This window comes from Corvus kubaryi, unplaced genomic scaffold (genome assembly GCF_017639235.1).
Source record: "Corvus kubaryi isolate FWS band 111438036 unplaced genomic scaffold, C.kubaryi_AGA036_p1.0 37266, whole genome shotgun sequence".
NCBI classification, from domain to species: Eukaryota; Metazoa; Chordata; class Aves; order Passeriformes; family Corvidae; genus Corvus; species Corvus kubaryi.
The window spans coordinates 6,769,716-6,794,198 of NW_024581081.1; the positions used below are offsets into that span (position 1 = coordinate 6,769,716).

At 45.7% G+C, this 24,483-nt stretch overlaps 1 long non-coding RNA gene across 1 annotated transcript in view; it reads left to right on the plus strand.

The window, feature by feature from the left end:
- Nucleotides 1-325: 325 nt before the first annotated feature.
- LOC121663100 overlaps nucleotides 326-24,483 on the plus strand; it is a 37,746-nt gene continuing 13,588 nt past the window's right edge. Inside the window, exon 1 of the long non-coding RNA XR_006015524.1 lies at nucleotides 326-673. This is a non-coding gene — a long non-coding RNA (uncharacterized LOC121663100). The remainder of the gene's footprint in view (nucleotides 674-24,483) is intronic.

A 24,483-nucleotide genomic window follows, 5' to 3' on the forward strand; every position in this document is an offset into this window, starting at 1 on the left:
CTTGGAGGATGGAGAGGATTTGGTGACCTCCTCCGGGCAGAATGACAGATAACCTCCTTCAGCCCAAGGAGAGCCACGGCTAAGTCTCACTGTCTCAGCATGCTACCGAGCCATTGGCAGCCCATCCTGCTGATAGCAGAGCTATATACAATGGCCAGTTCATTACTATAGCAAAAACGTTTTACAAAAGCTAGAGCCAAATAAATTGAAGCATTAGGATCTCATTTTCTACAGCATTAAAACTATGATGAATGTGAAATCTAATCCCTGCTGGCATCATCAATACCGAAGACAACAGTGCTATGTGTCAAGAGGTGTTGTCAGAGTCCCTCAGGAATTGTATGCAGTGATCAGAAAACCTTGTGTCTCTTTCCCTCTCCTCACCAGCTGTCTCTGCTTACAGGAGGTCATCTCATTTCCCACCAGTGGAGGACCAACAGTACAATGGCAGGCACATGCTGAAGAAAGAAGCAAAGATTTTTCTTCAAAATTATTTTGGGAGCGAGCTGTTACTTGGAAGCAGAGAGAGAAGCTCGTGTTAGAATAGCTGCTCCAAGAACAGTAACTCTGCCTGGATGAATTTATAATAGCCACTTTAACTGGTGCCAGGAAGACACCGAACTTCCAGTGAGTCATTTTTCCACAGCCTTGAATAGGTCAGGATGAACTTCAGGTATGTGCTTTGTTTTTTATGATCTAACAACCACAGCAAAGTCTTGAATCCCTCCAGTTTTACCCACAGGGAGTGGCTATATCCATCTTTCTTGGGTGGTTTTACTTGAAACTTTCTGTATTCTGCAAAGAAAAAGTTAAGATGTTATCTGGAAGAGCACTGGGTTTTCTGTCTCTCAACACCTGCACACCCAAATTCCACTCTGGTCTAAGGAAAAGCCTTGTCATTGACAAGGGGTAGGGGCATTGGACAGCTTCAAGGAGTTGAACCTACAGAACTGTAGATGCCACAGAGTCGAATGGCCAGGTTTGCTGCATATATCAAAGCCTTCTTGCAATCCCTTTTTCTGACTAGAAATTCTCCATACAGATATACTCTGGAGCTCCAGATCGTCTCCTGCCTTTATGCCTTTCCCCATGTGCTTCCTTCAGCTCAAAGTTACCATTTTCTCCATGTCAAGGAGAAACCTGTCTTAAGGTGCACCCCGATTTCCTTTACTTCCCTTCGTTTTTTTGAGCCTTACTTTTTATTCCTTTCTATCACTCCTCTTTTCTTTCTCTTTCAGGGACACAAAGTTTCAGGCAATGCTTGATTTGTTGGGTATTGTCTGGGAGGTACGGGCCACCACCACCTGATAGCTTTGGAGGTGTCTGTGCCCGTTTGCTCTCATGCTTCTGTTACATCCTCTGGGCTTTGCTAAATGTCACCAAAACCTGTGCAGGGAGGGGAAAGTAGAACAGCCCCTGAAACTTTGGAAGCAGTGTGTCAAAATGAGTCAAAGCTGTGCCTTAATACCCAAACAGTACTGCCTAACTGAGCATAATATTTTGTGAACTCTGACAAGCAGACCTTCATGGTAGTAAAAATCCCACTGCTTTTGCTGAAGCTAGGAGCTCTCATCTCACATCAGGCCTTCTTGTCATGTGCTCTAAGGAATGGGAACTAGCAAAATGGCTTAGATAAAGCAAGAACTGCTTTTAAACTGAAGCTTTGTTGTGGCCCAGAGATTTTTTCCTAATTAGCTTTGGAAAAGCTACTGTTAACTTTCAGTGCTTTTTCTGGTTTCATACACCTGCAGCTTTGCTGTGCATCCCCAAGGATAAGGATCAAACTATCAGCAGCAGGATGCTGCTTCTTCCAATTTAGGCCTGCCCCAACAAAGGTGGGAAAGAAACTTTTTGGGAGAAACACATTTTTGGTGCAGTTCTTGTGCCTGTGGTTTAGCCTTTGGGCTTGGGCGTGACCTTCTGGGTGGAGCTCACAGACTTTCTGGGGTCACTAGGGTGGTGCACACCAGCAACTGGAGACCATCAGCACTAGGAAGCGAGGATGAAGAGGCAATCTTCAGCTCCCTGTTTCTGCCCTGGTTTGCCTGTATTTCATGGCCTGTCTCCGTCTGATCTGTACATTCCCGGTGGCATACCTCCCTGAAAAAGTATCCCTTTGTTTGTTTTGTGCTATACTCTTGAGGAGGGTCCTCCTTATTTACTGAGAGCAGCATCTGCAGCCTGGCAGACAGGAGACACATGCTGTGCTTTCCCCTCCACCCAGCTTGGGCCATTCCTGTGCTTCTGTGATCGCCCAGAAGGAAAGGACATGATATGTTCTGCCAGCACAGGGGCCAGGCTGCTGGCAGCCAGGACCGGCAGCCGAAGGCGAGGCGTCACATCGTCGCAGGGACTGTAAATACACCACGCATCTTTTCATTGTTGTGTCATAATCACAATGTTCCTTTAATGTAGTTTGTTTAACTGGATGACTTCAGTGCTAAAAATAAGTGGATCTTGCTGTTTCCAGGACAACCGCTATCCCAATGGCTTATCTCGGCGCCTCTCCTCTGTCAAAAGGATGTTCTAAACAGAGCTGGCCATGAATATTAAAAATGAAGCATGCACACAATAAAGCATTCCCTGGGAAGAGCCCCATGTTTTAATGCTGTACATTATGCAAATAGGACAGTTGCCTCTCAGAGAGGTGCTTAATTCAAAAGCGGCACAGTGTGGGGTGAGATTGCAAGTAAGCAGGAATGTAATGTGTATTTCTTTATTCTGTTTTCTTTTTTTTAAATTTTTTTAATTCAATCTCTCTCTGGTGCTTGAAGTGGCTCACTAGGCAGCACTTTCTGCCTCTAGCCCAGAAATCCATAAATTGAAACCTTGCATGTGTGCTCTGAGCCCACCCAGTGAGATGGCTGCAGGGGGACAGAGAGCTGTTGCCTGGCAGGTGGCACCTGGTGGCAGGGACAGCCTGGCTGCCTCTGTGGGCACGAGAGTGCTGGTGCCTCTTATATTGAGCCAGGGAAGAAACAGCTTGCACAGGTGATGCCTGGCTTTTCTGAAACTGAAATTCAGCTGGTCTTCCCAATAGGAGTAGAGATGAATTGCTCATTTGGAGGAGTCAGGGAGATTTAAAAACTCTCCTAGCGAGGAAAGGGTTGCATTATTACATGTCTGCATTCCTCCAGCTTTTTATTCTCTATTCCTTTTTCTTCCTCCTTCCCTCTCAAACAAAGAAAAAAAGCCTTTAAGAAAACATCAGAAGAAGCCGTAGGAAATCAAAGGGGTCATTTTTAAACTCTGTGTCTGGACAATAAAGAGGAGATAATTTAGCCAGTAGGATTGGTTTTCAAGTACAGGATGAGTGGAGGCTGACAACTGAGCAGTAGTGCTCCTGCAAGAACTGGTGAGACCCTTGTCTAGATCATATGTTTTGAGTGAAGCAATTGGTTCACTATTAATCAAACTGTTTGATTCCAAGATTACAAAGAAATGTTCAATGTTACTGACGCAATAGAGCAAAGTATTATACAAAGACAGCCATCTCAGCAAATGCAGCCTCATTTCCTCCATCAGTATTTACTGAAAGAAAATATTAAATTAGCTAAAAAATATTGCCCATTTATTTCTATCTCTTCAGTTACATTTTTAACAAAACTTTCTATTTACCTGAAGGCACATTTATGCAGTAACTGGCATGAGTGCAGTGAGCTAGACCCTCAGATGTTATACACTGACTAGGATTCACTGCCCAGAACTTAATTTTAATCAGATGACCATCAGGCCCATTGTTAGGAGACCTTCTGAAAACCATCAGTTGTTTATGAGAGCTGACAGCAAATACAACTGTTCAATCCTTATGCACTGAACCTACAAATTTTCAAGGTGATTGACTTGGCTGCCGGACAGCTGCCGCTTTATGAAGTTAGTACAGAAGGCTTCAGAAAAGAAGTGGATCCTGAGCTCCCACGGAGACTTATTGTCTACTTCTTAATATTTTGGTTTTTTTTATTTTTGCTCTCAAAACTGATTGTGACTCCCTATGGATATTTAATTTTCTTCATGAAAACAATGTAGCAAAAATACTTGCCCTCCTTTGGTCTGAAAATTTGGACTGTGAATCTCATATAAACCCAGTGACTGAATTTTTCTGATGCATTTCAGATTTGTAGTTCTAGCCCAACCAGAGCTCAAAAAGTGAAGGTATGTTGAAAATAATGTTACCTGGATGCTTTAAAATGTCAGAAAAGGCAAATTCCAGGGAGGTGCAAAGTCCTCTGGAGGTAATGCATATCTAAGCTCGCTGAAAATATCTTACCTTGGCAGGTTGTGTCATGTCAGAGTAAATAATGCTGAAATGCATTAAAGAATCTGAAGACTGGATCTGTCTTCAATAAGGAAGATCTGTATCACACCACTATTCCCTTTTATCTGTGTTGCTATAGTAGAGGCCAATTCTTCTGCAAACCTCAGAAATGTATGTCTGGGCCCCCTAAAAAGAGACAGTTCTAGGGAGAAGTTCTTGAAGGAAGATGGTTGGTATAGCCCAGGCTGAAAGGAAGAAGAATTTCACTTTCAGAAGTGTCATTCCATGTGATTTGTTGCAGGGTGGGGGGGAATAAGGGAGTTGCAGATATTGACATGTCATAGGTGATGATGGTAGGAGGGTACAACTTTGGGCACAAAACTATTTTTTAACATGCAGACAAAAATTTCTGGTGCAATGTCCATTGTTTTTCAGTGAACTTCTCTCACCTCAGAATAAGGGGGATTTTGACACTCTGGTTCTAGTGCAGCAGCAGGACCATGGCAAGAAGAGGTATCTGCACGTGCACACACGCACACACATATTCACACACAGGTACAAAAACATACATATGAATATTTCTATATGAATGCAGAGGGAATCCCAGCAACCCTGTGAGAGCCAGTCAGCTTCAGGAGGGATTAACCAAGTGAGAAAGAAGAAGGAAGAAGAAGACAAAGGAGGAGACAACATTGCGTCTCATTCTGCCTGTTCTGCCTCTTCCTGAGATTCAGACAGATTTCAGACAGTCCACATCCCCCATCACTGAGCAAACGACCTGCTCTCTCAGCTGAGATATTAATAAAATCAACTCGCTTCTTTGGAATTAAGGAAAGAAATGCAGATGTTGAGTTGAACTGACAGCGCTTCGGGAAGCCTTAAAATCCCCCAACTTTTTTTAAAGAGGAAACAAGGTTTGCAATTAGTGAACTACAGCAGGTTAAAGCATCCAGTTGCTATTAATGTAATTATAATTAAGGTTGTGATAGCTCTAGTGTCCTCTTGAAGACTCAGGCCTCCATTTCATTAGGCCATTCAGTGTTTTTTTAATATTGCTTCTAGCACTTAGTAAAAGGAAACATAAATTTTGGACTGAAAGTCCTGCAGATACGGCTCATATGCTCTGGAGTGTGACTGTACATGTGTCTGGGGTGGGACTGGAAGGTATTTGAGAAACCTTTTAGTATGTCCTGGAGTGAGAGTGTGCATAGCTTGGTGCAGCAGAGGAGCAGCTTCAGCAAAGGCGCTGTAGTGACTCTGCTGTGCAAATCAGTGCTTACACATAAATACTGGGTTAATGCATCTGACAGGAGCAGTATAGAATAACAAGACTATCTCAGTACTGCTGTCTCCAGTGCTTGTGCTGCAGGAAGGCATGTTGTCGCTCTGCACCTTCCATATGGCAGACAATTTAAGAATACAGTGGTTTAACAGGTTCTACTCTTTCCACCTAAATTCCTCTTCTCAAGGGTAAGGAGTGACCCTTTGAATCTTTCAGCTGCAAATAGCAAATCAGTGTCCACCTCAGGCTGCAACCTTTACCCTCTAGCCAGGCAGCACTTTGAATCCTTTCCATCCAGTCACTTGTTTCTACAAAATCCATAGGAAACTAAGAACTCTATGACCTGGGACTAGCTGGGCTCAAGTATGCATGTGGGTTCCGTGATTCAGGCAGAAATACAGATGGACAGAAGATACTGAGCTTTGCCATCAATTGCATTAAATATTGAGTGCAACAGCTTTATTTCTCAGGCTTTGTCAGTAAAAAATATTAGAGTGTTTTGAATCTTCTGATGTTTGGGCCATGCCCACCATCCATTACTTCTTCTAAGCCACTGTACTTTAGAGCAAAATAAGTTCGCAGAAGTACTCTCAATGGGTGGCTAATATTTGGGCCTAGGGCTTCAGTGCATTTGGGGTTTGGGTCCTGGCTGGGTTGCTGACGTGATTTATGGTATTTACTGTTCAGATTGAAATGTCAAAGACATCCATCAAACTGTACAAAAAGGCCATTCCATCCCTTCTCTCTCCAAATCATGTCTGAAGAGATATTTTTTGGCCAAGTATGGCAAGCAACACACTGCTTAGCTGAAAAAAATGGGACTCCATACATAGAAAAAAGGATCATTGAGATCACAGCATGTACATCATAAATAATAATTTGCTTTTCCTACAAAATGCAAAAGAAATGCCAGATAAACTTATTTTGTTCTATTAATCTCAGCTGAATTCTGCAATTATTTTCCTGTAGTAAGTTCAATTACTTTTTAATATCTTTACTTGTGCAACATTTTATCTTAGTGCAGTCAGTCAGATAGGTAGAAAGACTGATTGATTTTTTCTCTTTCTATATTGAATGGCAAGTAGAGGCATAAATGGACAAAATCATCATTGAAATAGAGACACAAACAGTATTTTCCAAGCTAAGTCCAAAGAGAAGCCAGAGTATCTGTATTTCAAACGAGTCAGGGAAATTACTGTGGAAGGACTGCTCTAACTGTCATTCCTGGGAAAGGACAAAATGGAAATTGTTGGTTTGCTGTTCAAGTGCATCACCTAGCACAGCAGGGTCTTGGTCCTCTCAGATATTCTCAGAAGGGCTACCAAGCAAATAAATATTCTTTGCCATATTTATTCATTTTCCTGAAACGTCTTACATCCAAAGGCTTTTGAGGGCTACATCCTGACCACGCAGCAGAAACATCCTACAGGAGGGTGCTCCAAGTGTCCAGTGCCCTGAAAGTCTGGGCTGGGAGGTGGGCAAGGTGTGGAGCAGCTGTCTAGCTGATGAGTTTCAGCCAGGTGCCTGTGGTGAGAGGTGGTCCAGCCAACCTGGCTGCTCCTGTTGTGGCTGTGTGGCCAGGAGCAGCAGATGTAAGGAATGTGCTTTCTTTCTGTGTGCTGCTGCAGATCTGGTCCCCCAGAAATGATTATTCATCCTACACTTCTGACTTAAATTTTGTCTTGATTAGGCCAGTGTTCAAATCCAGAGCAGCACCACTGGCAAAGAGACTTTTGAAGGTCAAAATTCATCAGCTTTGATTATGACTTCTGTGTGCAGTATGGCATACGTATATACAGACACCCCCAGACACCTCCAAATACAGCATACTACCTGCTGTGATATTAAAGGGGCAGCTTGCTAACAAAATTTTATGATCACATTTTAACGAAAGGAGTAAGTTCTTTACAAGTTTCAAAGCACACGAAGCAGTTGCATAGTGAAATCTGCGGTCTACCCATCTGAAATGCTAAGGCTTTTTGTGCCTTACCATGCATGGCAGCTACCTGGCTATTCTGCCTCAGGAGCCAACTTCACTGCCCACTTCCCAACAGAAGTCAAGTTCTACTCAAGCAGGCAGGATAATATAGCCATGATCGCACAGCCTTGTGAAAACAACAACATGAGTGGTGATGGGGAGCATCTCATTTCCTCCCCCTTCCCGAGTCTGCAAAGATGAAGAGGGATGTGGATAGGGACACCCCATGCTCCCATTACCCTGGTAGCTACACCTTGCTGTTAGGGTCATCACACTGGAAAAAGGCCATGGACAAGCAGGAACTGGGAGTCACACAGAAGACATGCAGGCCCTTAATGGCATGGTGGGGAAGTGGAGCCAGGAGCTAACAGTGTGTTAAAAATCTGTCATGCTCCTTTTACACTTGGTCCTGGAGCTGGGAAACCAGAGCAGGCACTCAGGCTGTTGTCACAGCCCGTGGAGATGTAGTGTGGTGAGGTAACAGCAATGTAGGGGAAAGCCAACCTTGAGAAACTGCTTTAAAATATGGCCTGAGATCAGATGAAAGTCCCTAAGCCTTGCTTGAAAGCCTGGGCTCACTACTGAGGAACATTTATGGGTCATATCCAGGGCTGTGGTGGCGGTCCCTACTGCACGTGCTGTGAAGGGGAAGACGAGTGGTGTGCTCTGCCATTCCGAGGGATGTGTGAGATTTCACTTACTCACAAGTGGTGCAGATGAAAATACAGGGTATAGACATGCCTGTGGTGTGTTGAGGCCTATTGGCAATTGATTTGGGAAAACGCAGGTTTCCAGATGTCTGCAAGTTCTGGTATGTGTGCTGTAAACCAAAGGTACAATAGTGGATGAGGTGTCTGCTCTCAGTGCAAACATTTTTCCTACTTGCATTGTGCCAGGATGCTTTACTGGCTTTAATCATCACAAGGTAGAAAGCTGGTGAGTAAAGTCTTGCCACTTTATGGGTTTGCCTGAAATTGAAAGAAAAGAAAATGTAGCAGGCCAAAACCATTTAATCTGGAGCAAAGTTAAGAGAACGAGTTAACGAAAGAAAGGCAGTTATTTAAAGGTGTGAAACTGCTGAAGAGAGCCAAGATACAAGGGGTTATCCATAGACATGGCCAAGTTAAACAAGACAAGCTGGTGACTCAGGGAGGCTCCACCTCCAGTGTCATTCATAAACCCAGCCTGTCCCTGGGCAGTCACTCAGCTTTGATTGCGTCCTGTTTAACTTGGGCTTTGGATGACTTAACTCTTCCAAAAGTTGGCTCTTTGGTTAGGTATCACACCTTAAAACATCTGATCCTCTTTTATAGGTGCAAAGCACTCTTTTATTTGATTTCTTTGTGCTGCCTGCCTGCATCATTGGGTTTGGGTTGGTCCTACCAGACACAGGCATATTTCTCACTGGCAGAAGATGGTAGATCCAGCAGTGACTAAGATGAGAGAATTGGACAAAAGTCCCAGAAAGGTTCATCTCCTTTGTAGCCTGCAGGTTATAGCTGGCATCTGGAAGACAGTGGCAGAGGTTTACCAAAAAAACACAGAGGGGAGTCCAGTTTCAGAACTGAGATCCAGATGCCAAGGCCTTGAAGACTTGTGTCAAGTGATGTCCTTGGGAAAGGTTGTTTTGCAGTGTTTTGGTAGCTGTATAGAACAAGTAGTGTCGAATGTCACCAGCACCTAAGAAGTTGTTTTCCCTCCCAAGATTATGTGATAAAAATGAAGCTATTTCATTTTCAGTGATATTTTCCATTAATTTAATGAGGAGAGGTTCTATTAAGCGCAAATTGAAAAGCACTGTCCGGAGCTCAGCACCAGCACTCTGCTGCTCCCCAAGTTTGCAAACTGTTTTGAGCTTTTCCAATGTTTTAACTAAGCCGAGGAAAACGAGGGTGAACTTTAGAGCAGCAAGTTTGAAACTTACACTGGATGTTGCCATTTTGGGAGCAGTTTATCACCTCCATAGGGTGGCTGCCCAGGCTCCTTGATATTCATACCTGAGCAAAATCCACTGGCACCTCAGACTGCAGGTGCTGAGCCACAGCTCTTGGCATCGATGCTGGGGTGGACCATTGCCTCTCCACTGCCACTGAGAGCTTGTGGCACGTCTGACTGTGACCTCGTTCCTGCAGCTCAGTGGTGTCTGTCAGGTAGGTACTAGCTTAGCATGAAAGTTGTCTTAGCCCTCTGCTACATTACTTAATTTATATTGCCATGGCAGTGAGAGGAATAATCTTTGATCCACACTGATCTTGGCTCTAGAAACACCCACTGGCTTGATTTATATCAACATTGTGGCAGGGCACAAGGGTGCTTGAGGTGACCTTCAAGGCAGCCTTGCCTGCTGAAGGCAAGTCCTGTGCAGGCTCCTTCCTCTGCCCTCATGAGGACAGCCACAGGCTGAAAGATACTTGAGAGCTCCCCATGCAATGTTCCTCCCCTGGGGGTCTGACATAGCCTCTCTGGCTGAAACCAGGTACAAAAAATCCCGTTTTCTGTGAGACGAGAGGAGCTGAGAGCCGCCGGCGCAGAAATGCTCCAGTCTGTGAATCACCACTAGTCGCTTCTCAATGCACTTGTGGAGTGAGAAGCAATGACAGCCCCTGTGCCCCAGTCTCAAGCGGGAGCTGGGGGATTGCTTGCACATGATGTTGTCATTCTGGGTAGGTCAGACTCTATCATGCTAGCAGCGGGCAGGGTCCATCCCGGCTCAAAGCTAAACCTGTGATGGGTGACATCATGCGGGAGGCACTTCGGGATGCAGCTGCCAGCATGTGTTATTAAGCTAATCATGGTAGAGGAGGAGCCCCCCGAGGCTGAGTCGATAAGGTGAGGAATGCATTCCACTAAATGGTAAATGGAAAGCCCTCAGCCACCTTCGGCTTGATGTCACAGAGCTGCATGCTGGAAATGGTGCAAGTGAGATAAAGTACAGCCACCCCCAGGGTCTGGACTCTGCCGTTTTCCTGCCTTGGAGCAACCTGGTATTTATGTTAGGAGCAGACAGCTGTAGAAAGCACAGAAAAACCCAGGACCGTGCTGGGGACTGCTGAAGAAACCACTGCCACAGACTGAGGCACCCTGGCTCTGGGGAAGGGTGTGAACGCCTCCCAGTCTTGCCCTGAAGGCCAGCTTGCCTGCCCTGGTTCCTGGTTTGGGCGATAGTCTGCATGTAATTCCCCTCTTTCACCCTTCTTCCATGATGATTACCCGATGCCTCTTTCCACTGGTTATCAGAGTAGGTGCTTCTCTTCTCCAGGAGGTCCCATCTACAACAGGGCATTCTTATGGTTGGAAAGCTTGAGGGCAGCAGCCCTTCCCCTGTGTCACCTTCAGATGTCACAGGCCACAAGCTTTGCAGAGTCATGGTGCTCAGGAGAAGGGTTGATAGCTCAACTGCCCTGGAAAACAAGTCCCCATACCACCAATGCTGGCATTGGCCCTTCAGGAGAGGAGGGACCCATGCAGAGGATCCTGCTGTGGGCAAGGGAATGAAAAGGCAGCCATATATCAGGCAGTCTGGGAGGCAGAAGTTCAGATCTCAAGAATCAAACTAAAAGAAAACAAGCAAATAAAAAACCATTGCTTTGGCTTCAGCCAGGAACCCAGGACAGTAAACAGAGGAGGCTGGAAAGCCAATATATTCTACCCTGGGGGAATTGACTTTGCTTGAGCCAAAAGGAAAGAAATTAGTATAAAATAAAGAGCAAAGATGAAAGCCATATATCACAAGCCCAAACTGCCACAGCCATGATTGGCAGTTTACATATTACATTCTATAGCATTCCTTTTCTCCTCCCTCCATATTTTCTTTCTCCCCATTTCTCTGCTGACAGCTCATACACACGCCTTGCGCTGCACAAATAAGTGCTCTGCTCCTCCCTCACATCCTGCTCAGACTTCACGCCAGTCCTTCCCAAGTTCACAGACCACCCCACCATCCTGACTGCATGCAGAAGAGACAGCAGGTCAAGGTCTGAGTTGTCACAAGTCCACTGAAAAGATTTCCTGTCATGTGCAAATAAACCCAGCTCCTCTCCTCTGGCTTATTTGGTTTTTACTGAATCCGGTCAAATCACAATTTCCCCCTTCTCTTTCAACAAAGAATCAGCCCGTGTCAACTTGATTACGAGCTGCTGATGCAGCATTGTTGAATCCAAGCCCTGAGTGTATGTTTTGGCAAAAACAGCGCTATTTTCAGCTAGGCGTGCAAGGTGGCTTGCCAAGAGGCTCAGCCTTCCCAGCAGACCCAAGGTGGGTTGGAGGCAGGGCTCCCACTGGCTGCCTGGGCAGCAGGACTGGGGGGCCAGGTCCACACAGCTCAGCACTGGCATGCCTGGCAGGGTGTGCACCACCTTGCTGCTCCTCCTGAATTGATCCAGAGCAGGATCTCAGCAGGATCAGATATACCGAGCAGGAAGAGCACAAAAACCCCACCCCTGTGCCTATTCTGACCACTCTGAGGGCAACCACTTGGCACATCAGCTCCCAAGGAGGTTTACTTTGCCTACATGAAATTCATGGAACCCTTTTGCCTCTCTCTCCAGTGTATGTTCCTGGTGTAGGAGCTCTGAGAGCCCTGAGCTGTGCAGAAGTTGAGAGGCAGGGTTTACACTTTCTCCATACCAGGGCAGGTGCCCTCTAAGTCAGCTTGCTTACACTCAGACAACACAGCCTTCATGTCATTCCTCTCTTTAAAGGGTATTGATTTCTATCCAGGGCAATGGTGTATCCCTATCATCCATTTTTCTCTGGGACACTCATGCTTTTGGTGTCTATTTTTCCTGTTGCTGCTTTCTTTTGGATGGTCTTTTTCCCATGGATTCAGTGGTCGTAGGGGCTAGGTCTGTGAAGCACAACAGTGAAGGCACAGACACAAAAATTAAGTGTAACACAATTTGGGCAAAGTGACTTCCCGCTTCTCCCATGACATCCTTCTTGCAGAAGTGTCTTTTCCCCATGTGGAATGACAAACTTGCTCCCTATTTATGTTGATAGCATGCAGATTCACAACCTGGCTGTCTATAGCATTCTTTTTTTATTTCTAACCAAATCACCTTTTATTTTGCCGGCAGTGATGCTGCAGCAGCAGAGCCCCTCGGGTGGTCTGCAGTGGGCAGGGCTGGCAGCTGTGGACTGTGGCAGAGCCCGCTGGTGGAGGGGTGCTGCCCTCAGCAGAGCTGTGCAGGGGTGGCCAAGCACGTGTGTACCTGCACACGAGTGCCTGGCTGTGCCGGAGGCTGCCTGTGCCTGTGCCTGCGCCTTCGTCTCCTCTCGCTGAATTCCAGAGGCGTTACGTGTCCTGCGGAGAGAAGGAACTATTTATGCCACAGGCATAAATAAATCCACCGAGCATTTGCAGTAACACAGGTTGCTCAGGGCCTGAGTTCGATCCCACTCTGGACAGGGACAAAATCTGCCTTTGGTGGGAAGTGGGTGGGGGCTGTGGTGTGGGGATGCTGCCGGGAAGGACACAGGGACAAACATACAGGCAAGGTGTCTGTAATCTCCCTATTAAATGATAAGTTGTGTTATTTGCTCGTGACTGTTGGCACAAGCCAGGGGAACGTATTTCTGCCTCCTCATTACACAAGAAGCTTGAACCAGTGAGTGTTTGCATACTGCTGAGACAAACACACCAGCACCTCTTCTTGTGTGCAGGCTTGATTCAACAGAAAGCAGTGGCTTATTGGTTCATGAGAGATATGGTGGTACAATTATCAAAATGAATTTTTAAAAAATATATTTGCTACACAAATAAATATACATTATCCCATGTTTCAAAGGAAGGAGATGGTACCACTGCTTTTATCAAGGGCAACAGGATACCACCAAGTAACACCTGCACAGAGCTTACGTGACTTGGTAGCTGGTGTTCTTCTTTAGAAACAGCTGGTGCAATTTATTCACTGGCCTTTAGATACAGATGATGTAGGTATTCAACAGCTGAGCTAGAGTCAGGGGAGAGAAACAGGCATTTCTGTGTATGGGTTACCCCAAACTGGGACACACCTCTAACATTAGGTGAGTGAATTGCACTTTAGTGGTGTCTTCTTCTTTCTCCTCACTCTGAAGGGGTTCCCAAAGTCAAGTTCAGACATAATATTGCCCATTTGAAAATGTGCATGAAGCAATTTTATTCCTGGTTTTTCCTGGAAGACTTGGATGACCATAAACCTGTGACATGTAAAACCTCCCTCATTTTTCAAACCTGTCTTTTTTTTTTCCCCCTCTTTGTTGCCTGGGTGACACTCTGGTGTTCTGGCTGATTCACCACTCCCCTGGCTATTTCCCAGCATGAAATTGCTCTCAGGGAGTGATGAATGAGTCCTCTGCCTTAACTCTGCCTGAGCAAAGGGCACAGCTACCATACACACCACAACTTTCGGAGTATGATGGATATGAGCTTTTAAAGAAATCTTTATTACCTCACCTTCCTCACCCTTGGAACCAAACTTCTCATGAGCACTTTTCAATTTAATTTACTTTCTTAAGAAGAAAGAAAAAGGTAGCAAATCAAGAGTGATTCTGTTACAGTGATTTTAAGTCGGTGTCAAACCCAGCAGTGAGGTGCAATGGGCTGCACAGCCAGGCAGAGTATTGGCACATTGCTGGACAAGCAGGCAAGGCAATGGTCCTCAGACTGCTTTCCGTGCAGCTGTAGGACTGCACCAATGGCAAAGGCTGTTTGGGAAACAAGCTGGCTCTACAACCCCTGTAAGCATTTGCTCTTCACTGGAACTTGGTATACAAAATCCGGCACACTTTTTAAAAAACAAACAAAATTAAAAAAAAAAACAACCAAAACGGAAAGAAGAGACTAGTCTTGTTTTCTGTTGCTGTAATAACTACAGAACTTAGTAAAACAAAAGAAACAAAGTCCTCTGGTATTTAGTGACAACAGCTCCTTAACAAAATCTGGATGAGATTGTTGCACTTTAAAGTTAGAAGGCAGGGCTAGGGTGGGCGGAAAGCAAGGGAAGAAGGCAGCTGCAGAGGAAAAGCATGACCAGGCTAAAGCTTTTGAAGATGTCAGATCAGTTCTTGGCACAGCTGCCAGTCTTGCATAGGACTGTGGCCCTCATCTGTAAAGATGAAACACATTTTTAAGTTCTTTAGGGTCTGAAGTCAGAAAGAGTCCTATGTGTGTTTTCTCCAGGGGAAACCTGGCCCTGGAGAAAGCTACTGTGGTTGAGGGTTGATGCACAGGGCTTATGCTGTGACACTGTAACCCGCAGAAAACTGCTCATGTTCTCCAAAATGCATTTATAAATACTTTGCATGGCATGTGTCTAAAAATATGGGTGAAATTTTGCCTTTCGCCCTCCAAAAATGAAGTGCAAGGGTCATTCATGGGTGGGACTGGATTTTGATAGCCGCCTGCAGCCAGGATTTGGGTTTACTGCAGTAGAAGTGCGGAAGAAGAGGAGCTTGAAGCACAAAGGGACAAGGAATGGACAACTATGAATCTGAAGGCAGATAACACACTAACATCATAACATGATGATGTTAACAAAGCCCTGAAACCCAGTCTCACCTGGTAACTGGGGCCAGATGCCTAGGACAGGCCGATCCTCCTGGCCATGCTGTGGAGTTGATGGAGCACTTGCTGCAGGATTCAGCACAGAGGCGTGGGCCCAAGGGAGAATGCCAGCACCATGGGAGCCGGGGATGCTGGAGCACTGCTGGTGTGAGCACACAGTGGCACCCGAGTCAAGGCTTTCTCACTATAGGAAAGGATCTCTCCTGCAACAATGCGTCTGTGGATCCTCAGTGGAAATTTTGTGTCCAGCACTGGCAAGACAAAATACCACAAATGGATTAAGTGGTCAGGCTGCTCATTTATTTTCATACACACAATGGCTGTCTTGAACAAACCCCATCCTGTTTAAGCTCAGGGGCTGTGCTGCTCATTCTCTGCGTTAAAACTAGATAAACTGAGGAAGTGTCTAGCCTTCCATTTAGCTAAGAGTGAGCTTCTGGACAATGCATCAGGTGCTAGCACATTCCCAGCTGCACTAGTGGATTTGTCAAAGCGTATATTCTGCAAAGGGTTCAAGAGTTTGCATCAGGGATAGGTGACTTCCAGGAGGCTGTGCAAAGAGTTTGGGGTTGAAACCTCTCTGTGCTCCAAGGCTGAGGTAGGGGGGCCAAGACATTGTCTTTGGTCTTTATTCAAAGCTGTTCAAAACTCTTGGTCAAGAAATCATAGAATCATAGAATGGTTTGGTTTGGTTTGGTTTGGAAAGGACCTCACAGATCATCTACAACCAACCCTTGCTCCCATGGCCAGGGACACCTCCCACTAGACCAGGTTGCTCAGGGCCCCATCCAAACTTGAACACTTCCAGGGGTGGGTCATGTGTCACTTCTCCAGGCAACCTGTTCCAGTACCTCACTATCCTCTGAATAAAGAATTTCTTCCTACTATCTAATCTAAATCTTTCCTCTTTTAGCTTAAAACCATTTCCACTTGTTCTATCCCCACCTGCCCTTATAAAAAATTCCTCTCCAGGTTTCTTGTAGGCTCTTCATCACATGACAGGGCTTTCTGCTTGGCTGTCCAGTGTTTACAACTTCCAAGAGTCTGGATATTCTGCAAATCAAGTTTCTGGATGAGAAAGGCACCTTTTGGCTCACAGCTGTGGCTGTACTCAAGCGCTACAATGATGCGTGTGGGGAAAGAGTTGAGTGATGAGCAACCAAAGTAAAGTTGGCAACTCACCTGAGTTTAGGTGAGTTAATGCACTATTAATGCACTGTCAGGCCCAGAAATATTATTATTGAGGTTCCTTGAAATATCTTATATGCTTGGCTCTCTCCCCAGCCAGTGGTGTGAATGCCAACCACTAGGGTCAGAGTTATGGACTGATTTTGTCACCCCTGACCTTTTGTTTCCTAAACAACTGCCTGGTCTCCAGGCATTGGCCTCCAGGATTTGCTAGAGAAGGGAGCAGAAAAGAGCATCTAAATCGTACCCCAGCCTTGCTACTCAGCCGTGCTAACTCAGATCTTTTTGTTAATTGGCACTGTGCACAATCAATACCTTTGTTTAGAAAAAGGCAGGGAAGGAAAAAATGGTAAAAGTCCCTGTTTAACAAAGAGCACAGATGGACCAGCTAAGCATCCTTCGATTAAAAGCTAGACATGAAATGAACAAACAAGGAGAGAACAATCTTATTCTCATGCAAATTTTTGCCCTGAGAGATGAGTCCATGAGCACAAAACCTGATTATTGGCTAATGGTCATTTGCATACCCTAGACTATCTCAAAGCACCTCTGAAACATTAGTGCAAAGCATTTTGCTAATCAGGACTGGTCCCTTCCACCCTTTCCCGTGCAGGTAAGTGATATTTGCCCGCAGAAAGGGAAACTGCAGATTGCAACCTCTATTGAATGAAGAATCACAGCTTCCAGAGGGGAGCACCAAGTGCTCTCACAGCCACAGAGTGCTTGAGAGGAACGAGGAGAGTAGCAAATGACTTGCTAGAGATCATACAGGGAAACAGCAGAAAGGTTTGAAAGAGTTAACCAATGTTCTGTCACCCTCTCAAATGTCTCTCAAAGCTGGTCTAAGGGCATCTCCTTAAGAATTCACTGGGATTATTTCCTTAGTCTGAGATGTCAGGGTGGTACAGCTTCATGGCTCCAGAGATTCAGCATTTGGAAGCCAGGTTTGGTATTTGAGTTGTGCCAAGTCTACCCATTTTTCCTGTGTCTGACTCCAGGCGTGCCTTAACTCCCTCTCCTCCACAGCCTGCAGAGTCTTGGCTTCCCCCTAGAAGCAGCCAAGTCAGGGTGCAATCCTTGCTAACTTGGTGAAAATTTGTAACAAACTCCTGCTTTAGTTGCTTGAGGAATAGGTTGCTTTCCAGGACTCTCAAGCTGGTTTCTGCACACCTCACAGGAAATGTGAAGGGTGATGCAGACAGCAAAAATCTGAATGAAATTGCTGGTCTTTACCAAAGATGTTAAATGATAATAAGCAGAAAGCCGCTCCAAAGAGGTGTTCCCAAGGATCTAGTTCACTTGCTTGATTCCAAATATGTATTTTCCCACTGGTAGAGTTTTTACGATGTGCATAACAGAGATGTAATTTAAGAGTCACAGGAACACTAGTGATGATGAATGATGCCAGCCCCGGATTTAACAGCCCCTCCACGCCTTGTGCCAGCAGAGTGGTAAGGAACAAACTGCTCCCCAGAATGGCTCATCACACTGTGGGCTCACTGGGCAGTGTGGGGACAGCATGAAGACGTTGTTCATGGGGTACCGTGATGGCTTTTCTCCTGAGGATCAGTGTTTGGGCTGTGGCATGGGAAATTGTGGCAGTGGCATTGATCCATTCATCCTGGGTTTCAACTCATGCAACCAGGGATCAGGAATACCCCATTACATTGCAATATGCAAGCAGAAGCAAGGCCACTTAGCAGAAGGGGCCTTTGTTTTTGGCCTTTGCTTGTTCTGCTCTCAAGGACCTCCCCCTGAAAAGTGTGGGCAGCAATTCCTCCCCTTCTCTTCATGCCTGTCTGCAGCTCAAGGATGGAAAGAGGTGGGGGTGGCATGCTAAAATCCCAGACTTTGCTTTGGGCAGGTTTTTTATTTGGTCTGTTGCTGCTGTAGAGCCCTGTGCTTGAATGTTCCCTTCTTCTCCCAGAGATGACATCCTCTGGTGTCATGAAGGGGCTTTTCTGTCTTCGTGGTGGCAGTGACGGGTGCTGGCTGGATCTGACCCCGAGGGAAACAGGTGCTGGCTCAGAGCTGCCCATCTCCAAGCCAGGGTGCCCTTGGCCAGCATCACCCTGCTGCACTTCCCTCTGCATCTCAATGAGCACCTTGGGATGTCAGGGGCAGATGGCATACACTGATTACTTGGATCCTTCCTATTTTGGGACATGACAAGCAGTTCATTTCCCCCTTTCCTTTCATGTTTGCACAATGCTTTACACTGATCTCCCCTGCACACATTTATCTGCCAGGCAGGGTAATAGAGCAGCACCCAGGGAGTCTCCAAGGCTTTTGTAGGGGTTTGATATTGCTGAGCTGTGAATGCAGCAAGAGGCAGCATGTGTAGCTAATCCTGTGATACAATAACCAGTCCTTCGTGGTGGATGTGAAATTTACTAAATGCATGTTTGTTTATTGTTTGCCTGTGTAATGATGTGCGTGGGACTTGGGCTGATTTGAAAATATTAATAAACATGACAGCATTTCAGTAATGCACCAGACAGAATCCTCCCATTGCTCCCAGGAACACTAACACGGTATGTTCATAGATGGAATGAAAGGGAGTTTTCTTCTGAAATTAAAAAAAGGGCTTTCTATTATCTAAGCTAAGTAGCAAAAGAGTTCACTAGGTTATTTGCACTGGCACACTCCAACTGCAGGTGGGTTCATAAGCTTCTCTCTGATGTAGCAAAATAAGATCAGTGTAAGGGACAAGGAAGCTGACATTAGCCTGTGCTGTCACTGAAAGGACTACTTGTTTATGAAGAGGAACGCACTGGTGATTTACAGGGCACTCAGCTCAGGCAAAACTGAGCAGTCAGTTTTATCTCAGCCTTTTCTCGTTCATGGACCAGGAGCCTTTTGCTGTGGCTCTTTGATTCCTCTAGGCCCTCTGTGTGGTGGTATGTCTGTGTTGCCAGCACTGCAGAGGGGGATATTCAAAAGTAACCACGTGGGAATGTTTATTTCCCAAAATCAGTCTATTTGACCTGCACCAGGCAAGCTCCCTCCTGCCCTTCCAGCTTGAGTCTGTGACATCACAACTTTTTGGTAATGGCCTATTAATCACCTACTGCCTGATGCTGTGAATTCTGTCTGGTTTCTGCCAGGATACTTCATCATCTGCAAGCAGGACTTGGACCAGGCAGGGATGCCCCCATCCGAGCTCCTCCAGATGCTGGTGCTCCGAGCTTTGCCAGAACTGCACGATTTCTGTGCGTGCCATTAGACTGGGATGATGAACAGCTTGGCTGTGAGCACGTGCAGTGCAAACCCTGGTGAAAATCTGGCTTGGGGCCCTGGAGAGCAAGCATCCTCACTGCCATGCAGAGCTGCCATCTGGCAGGTTGGACCTGGTGTCCTCACCACTCCAGCTTCCCAAGCCAGTGGCTTTTTGTTTCCTTTTAAATGAAAACAAATATTAACCTCAGCCCATGGATGACGCAGCCCATGGCTACCAGCAACATCTCTTTGTGCTGGGGTTGATGGGATGAAGGAGCTTAACTGCACACCACACAGTACCCAGAAATAGCCCCAGTGGGTCAGCAATGTGGTCTTTGTGAGGGAATGCGAGTAAGAAAGTGATCCTACCTCAGGGAGCAGCAAGGCAACCAGGCTGCAGTTTGTGGTGCAAAGCATGCTACAAAGTGCTCCTTGTCAGTGGGTGCAAGGTGAGGCACAGTCTGTGTTTCCCTATGGCACTGCCTGCTGCATCCCAGGAGCTGTGTGGGATCCCACTGCTGCATTTTGCAGGAAAGGGGCTGCTGTGCTCTCTGCTTCCCCACCCGTGAGACTTGCACTGTGAGGGCCTTTGTGTGGTATTAAATGTGATGCACCTATTTCTTGTTTCAGCTGGCTTCATGGGGAAAAAAGTACAAGGAGAATCCAGCTGGGTACAACTGGAAAAAATTTGGATGAGGTTTGTTTAACTGTAGTGACAAAGTTTTCCATTGCCACATGGTGTGGCCTCATATGTTCCTTCTCCATCCCTTCCTTACAAGTTGGTCAAAACTTGGAAAGAAAGTATGTGCCCAGGAGCAGCCTCCAGCTGTTCCATAGGATGGTTACAGCAGAAAATCAGAATGTTTGAGCCTGAAACCAAGTTTTTGGTAAGAAGAGCAACTGCCCCTTCTGGCTCGCCTTGTTCATTTCACTTCAAGACACAAGCACAGTCCTGGATGGTAGGAATGAAGACAGACCACAGCAGCTACTTTTGCAGCTGAGGGTAGAGAATCCAGGCAAAACTCACACATGGGTTTTTGGAGGGATCATGTCAAAGCGAGGCAGTGCCAGGGGCTGTGGCTGTGGTACACACCTTGCAGGCTGCAGTGGCATTGAGTGACTTTACCATTGCAACTCCACCTTGGGAAATGCTGCCAGAAGGAGAAAGGCTCCTTCCTTTTCACCTCAGCACTGATGAAGCTTTCAGGGAAGCACTTTCCAGCATGGAGAGTGCCATCTTCCTCCAGCAGTTTCCTGCAGGGGTTTATTAGTTTTTGGTTGTCCTGACAGAACCACATCTGCCCCTTCATCACTCTCACCAAGGGCCCATTAGCCCTTTTCTGGTATCATCATCTCACAGGTTCAAGCTGTTCTGCTTTTCCATGAGGAGGCCAAAATTCAGGCTATAGGAATTCAGGCTACAGGTCCATACACAGTAGGTACAGCTGTCTTCCTTGCTTCTTCCACAACATGCTTCTTTAATTTACTGAAGAGAATTTTGTCTGAATGACTTTAGCTTCCTAATTGTCTTCATTGTCTGGGATCATCAACCCCCCCTCAGCTTCCTGCCTGTCCCACCTGCTAATTCTATCAGTAGCAATAGTTGCTCCTTCCAGATCACTGGAGGAAGATGCTGCTAAGTGTCAGGTCTAGAAAAGGTCACCAGGGAGCACCATCAGAAGTGCTCCCATGTGTGCCACCTCCATTTGTGCCTGTCAGCCATGCAGCCCCTCAACTCTTTTATACACTGTCTGGAACTGTTGCAATATTGTCATTCTCCCCCAAAAGTGCTGTGTGTGGCCTAGTGGTGCCTCACCCAGGGTTTGCCTCCAGGCAGCTACATGTATCAATCACTTTTTATAAAATCAACAGAAAATTCAATGAGATCTGTTTTCCATGAAACAGTGTTAGCTGGCACTGATGCTCTCTCTCTTTTATTTTTGTTGTACTTGAATCCCGTGTCATATTCTCTGTTGTTTGGTCTGGGGTTCATGTCAGATATTTCCACCTTGTCTTTTTCCAAACATTAGCATACACTTAGACCTTTTCCAGTCCACTGGAAATTTTCTGGGACCCCTGGGGTTATTAAAAATGAATGCCTACAAGCTAAACATCTCCCAGACAGTCCTTTAAGGACTTCAGGGTATAAGATATCCGCATTTTGCAATTTAAAATTGTTTATCCCTAACAGCTGTTGCCTGTCATTCTTCTCAGTGATGCACTGGAGAGCACTTTGTCATGCTTATGTCATCTCAACATGTCATCTATTTCTTTTCAAGTACAGAACAAAAATATTAATCAAACTATTCTGCATTATCATTAGCTGTTTCACCAGCTCCATCTAGAAATGAGCTAATATTGTTGTAATGACTCATTTTTCATTTCTTAATGGATATCTTTATGGGAATTGTTGAATTTATTTATCTACATGACAATTGTCTGAATGTTTCATGACTTTTGAGTATGTATAATCAACACTGTCTTTTAGATACATCATTCAGATATATAATTTGCAAAACATAAATAATTCAAGATGTTGCTCAGCCACACAAATGAAAGCGTTTTCTTGTCTGGGTCATTAATCTCACCTAGATGAGGTCTAAGGCACAAAAGATGCTGCTCTTTTCACTTTTACTAAGTCCAAGTTAATGGAAATATAAAATAGCTATGCCCACACAGCAATGCTGCCTACAGAAAGGCGATGCAGCCTGATTGGAGAGATAATCCTCAGTTTCAGGAGGCATAGATTTTGTTGCTGCCTCTGTTACTAAGTTTCCTCATGCAAATCACTCACCAGTCCATCCCAGTAACTGGGACTCAGTGCTATTTCATCTCCTCTGGGAAGTGCTCGGAGTCCATGGAGGAGCAGATCTTCCCTGAGAGAAGCCTTCTGACTTTGGGGAGCTTTAGAAAGGTATTGAATGGACAGGATTAGTGCTTGTTTTGTTCTCCTTGGTTGCCATTCACCTGGCCATTCACATTTGGAGCATTGCATTTCATTGTGATTTACTTTTGGCTTGAAATTTCTGGAAAAGCTGTTCAATGCAAAGCTAGGACTTCAGGGCAAGAAAACAGAATCTATACTTGTTGATCTTTTAATAAACTCTGTCCCCAGAGAGTGGGGTTTAGACCTTCACAATTTCCAGTCTCTTCTCCTGGCAAGTGAGAGGAGTAGGTGGAGAGGAAAGCTGAAACGAGGAGGGATCTGTATCCAATATGTGATTTGTTCTTTGTGGAGAGACCAGCTTTGGTTCGGACTGCTCCAGCTGGTAAAACTTTCACTCTGTAAATTCAGTATGAAACCAAATGTGTTTCTTGAAACAGATCCTTGGAGGACTTTCAAAGACACCGGTAGGTCAGATGTATCCAATTAGTAAGGGCCTGTGACAGCAGGCGAGAGCCCTGAGGGGCAGGGTGGGGAATCTTCCCAGAACATCTTGCCTGCACCGGGCTGAACTTCACTGAGGTCACCCCGTGGGTTAGAGCACAGCGAGTTCATGGTGGGGTTTTGGTGGCAGAGCCTTCTTTGAGCAGGGCTCATACAGGCAGTCATGTCACAGGCTGTCAGCTCCACTATGCATCTACCTGCACACCTTCACGTGTAGTTAGGAAATGGGAATCGAGGGACACTTCTATTCCTAGCTTTTTAATGTTTCTGTCTTTGCTGGCTGCTGTTTTGTAAACGTCCCCTCACAAGATTTTTAAGCTTGGCTTCTCTTTAGCCATGCTCTCTATCACCTGGGAAGGTTTTACCCCTTGTAGTGTATCTCACCTTTTCCAAAAAGTCTCAAAAACAAGTTTAGAGTCCCTGCAGGCTATGAGTTCAGGACCCTGTCTTGGACCCCAGTGCTATTGGGGGAATAGCCCTGATACTTGACTCTAAGTACAATTTTTCTCTAAATCTTGGATCTTTGGATCAGCTGTCATTACAATGCAAAGACAGTCCAAACTTTCTCTGAGGGTTGCTCACATGGAAGGCTTGAGACGTGACTTCTATTCATTACTTACAGCCTCCATGCTGGATTACTCACTGGGTAAACTAACCAGGGGGAAGTTTCCCACAGAGATAGCACCCAGGGCCTTTCCCCTGAGAGGGTCCTGGGGCATTTCACAACTCACACGTGTACACTGCTGCTGTGGAGAGGCAAAGAGTGGCCCAGGGCACTGCTCAGGAGAAGGGTGTGCGGTTGCAGTGGGCAGCTGGGCACAACTCCTCCTGCTGTTACAGAGCTCAGCAGCAGCTACACAGAAGCAGAGATAGGCTTAGTTTGTAAAGCCCCAAATGAGAACTAATGAGAGGGAAGGTGACCTTGGTTTAGGGGGTGAGACAGAGCTGTCAAGCAGCGCTGCTTTCCAAAATTACTATGTGAAATCCCCAGTCATTTTCCAAGCTGAAAAGGGGAAAAAGAACACATCCCTACTGGCTCCTGAAGGATGCTGGGGTGCTAGGTGTAGTATGAAAAGACCTAACCCTCTAAAGTGGGGATCAGGTTGAAAACTACATCAGAAACAAAATTATCCACAGTTACTATCTATGCTTAATTATCTGAACCTCATCTTTACCAAGTGCCAAATGTTCAATTATAAAAAAGCACTGGGCAATTCCTCAGTCCTGTTCATAAGCAGCACTCAGGTGCTGAGGAACAGGGGTGTACCTGAGCTGCTGGTAGGACTACTTTAGCAGTATTAATTTTGCAACAGCTGCCAGTGACGCAGGAACTGCTCCAGATGTGGGGTGTTTATGAGCTGACTTATGAACAGGAGTAGGATCACAGTGGCTATCTATGCTATGTGTAAGCATACAGAGGATGACGGCTGCCTCCAGCTTCTGTCCCTGAAGATGCACCTCACTTCATAGCTTTCTGTCAGGTGAGGACAGGAGGAGGAATCAAAGTGCAGGAGCCCTTGAGGAAAGGATGAACGAGGCTTTGCATTTTAGATGGGCTTTAGGTTAGAAAAATAATAAAACCTGAGCATTTTAATAGAAAGATCAGCTCTAATGTTGGTAATCTAGACAG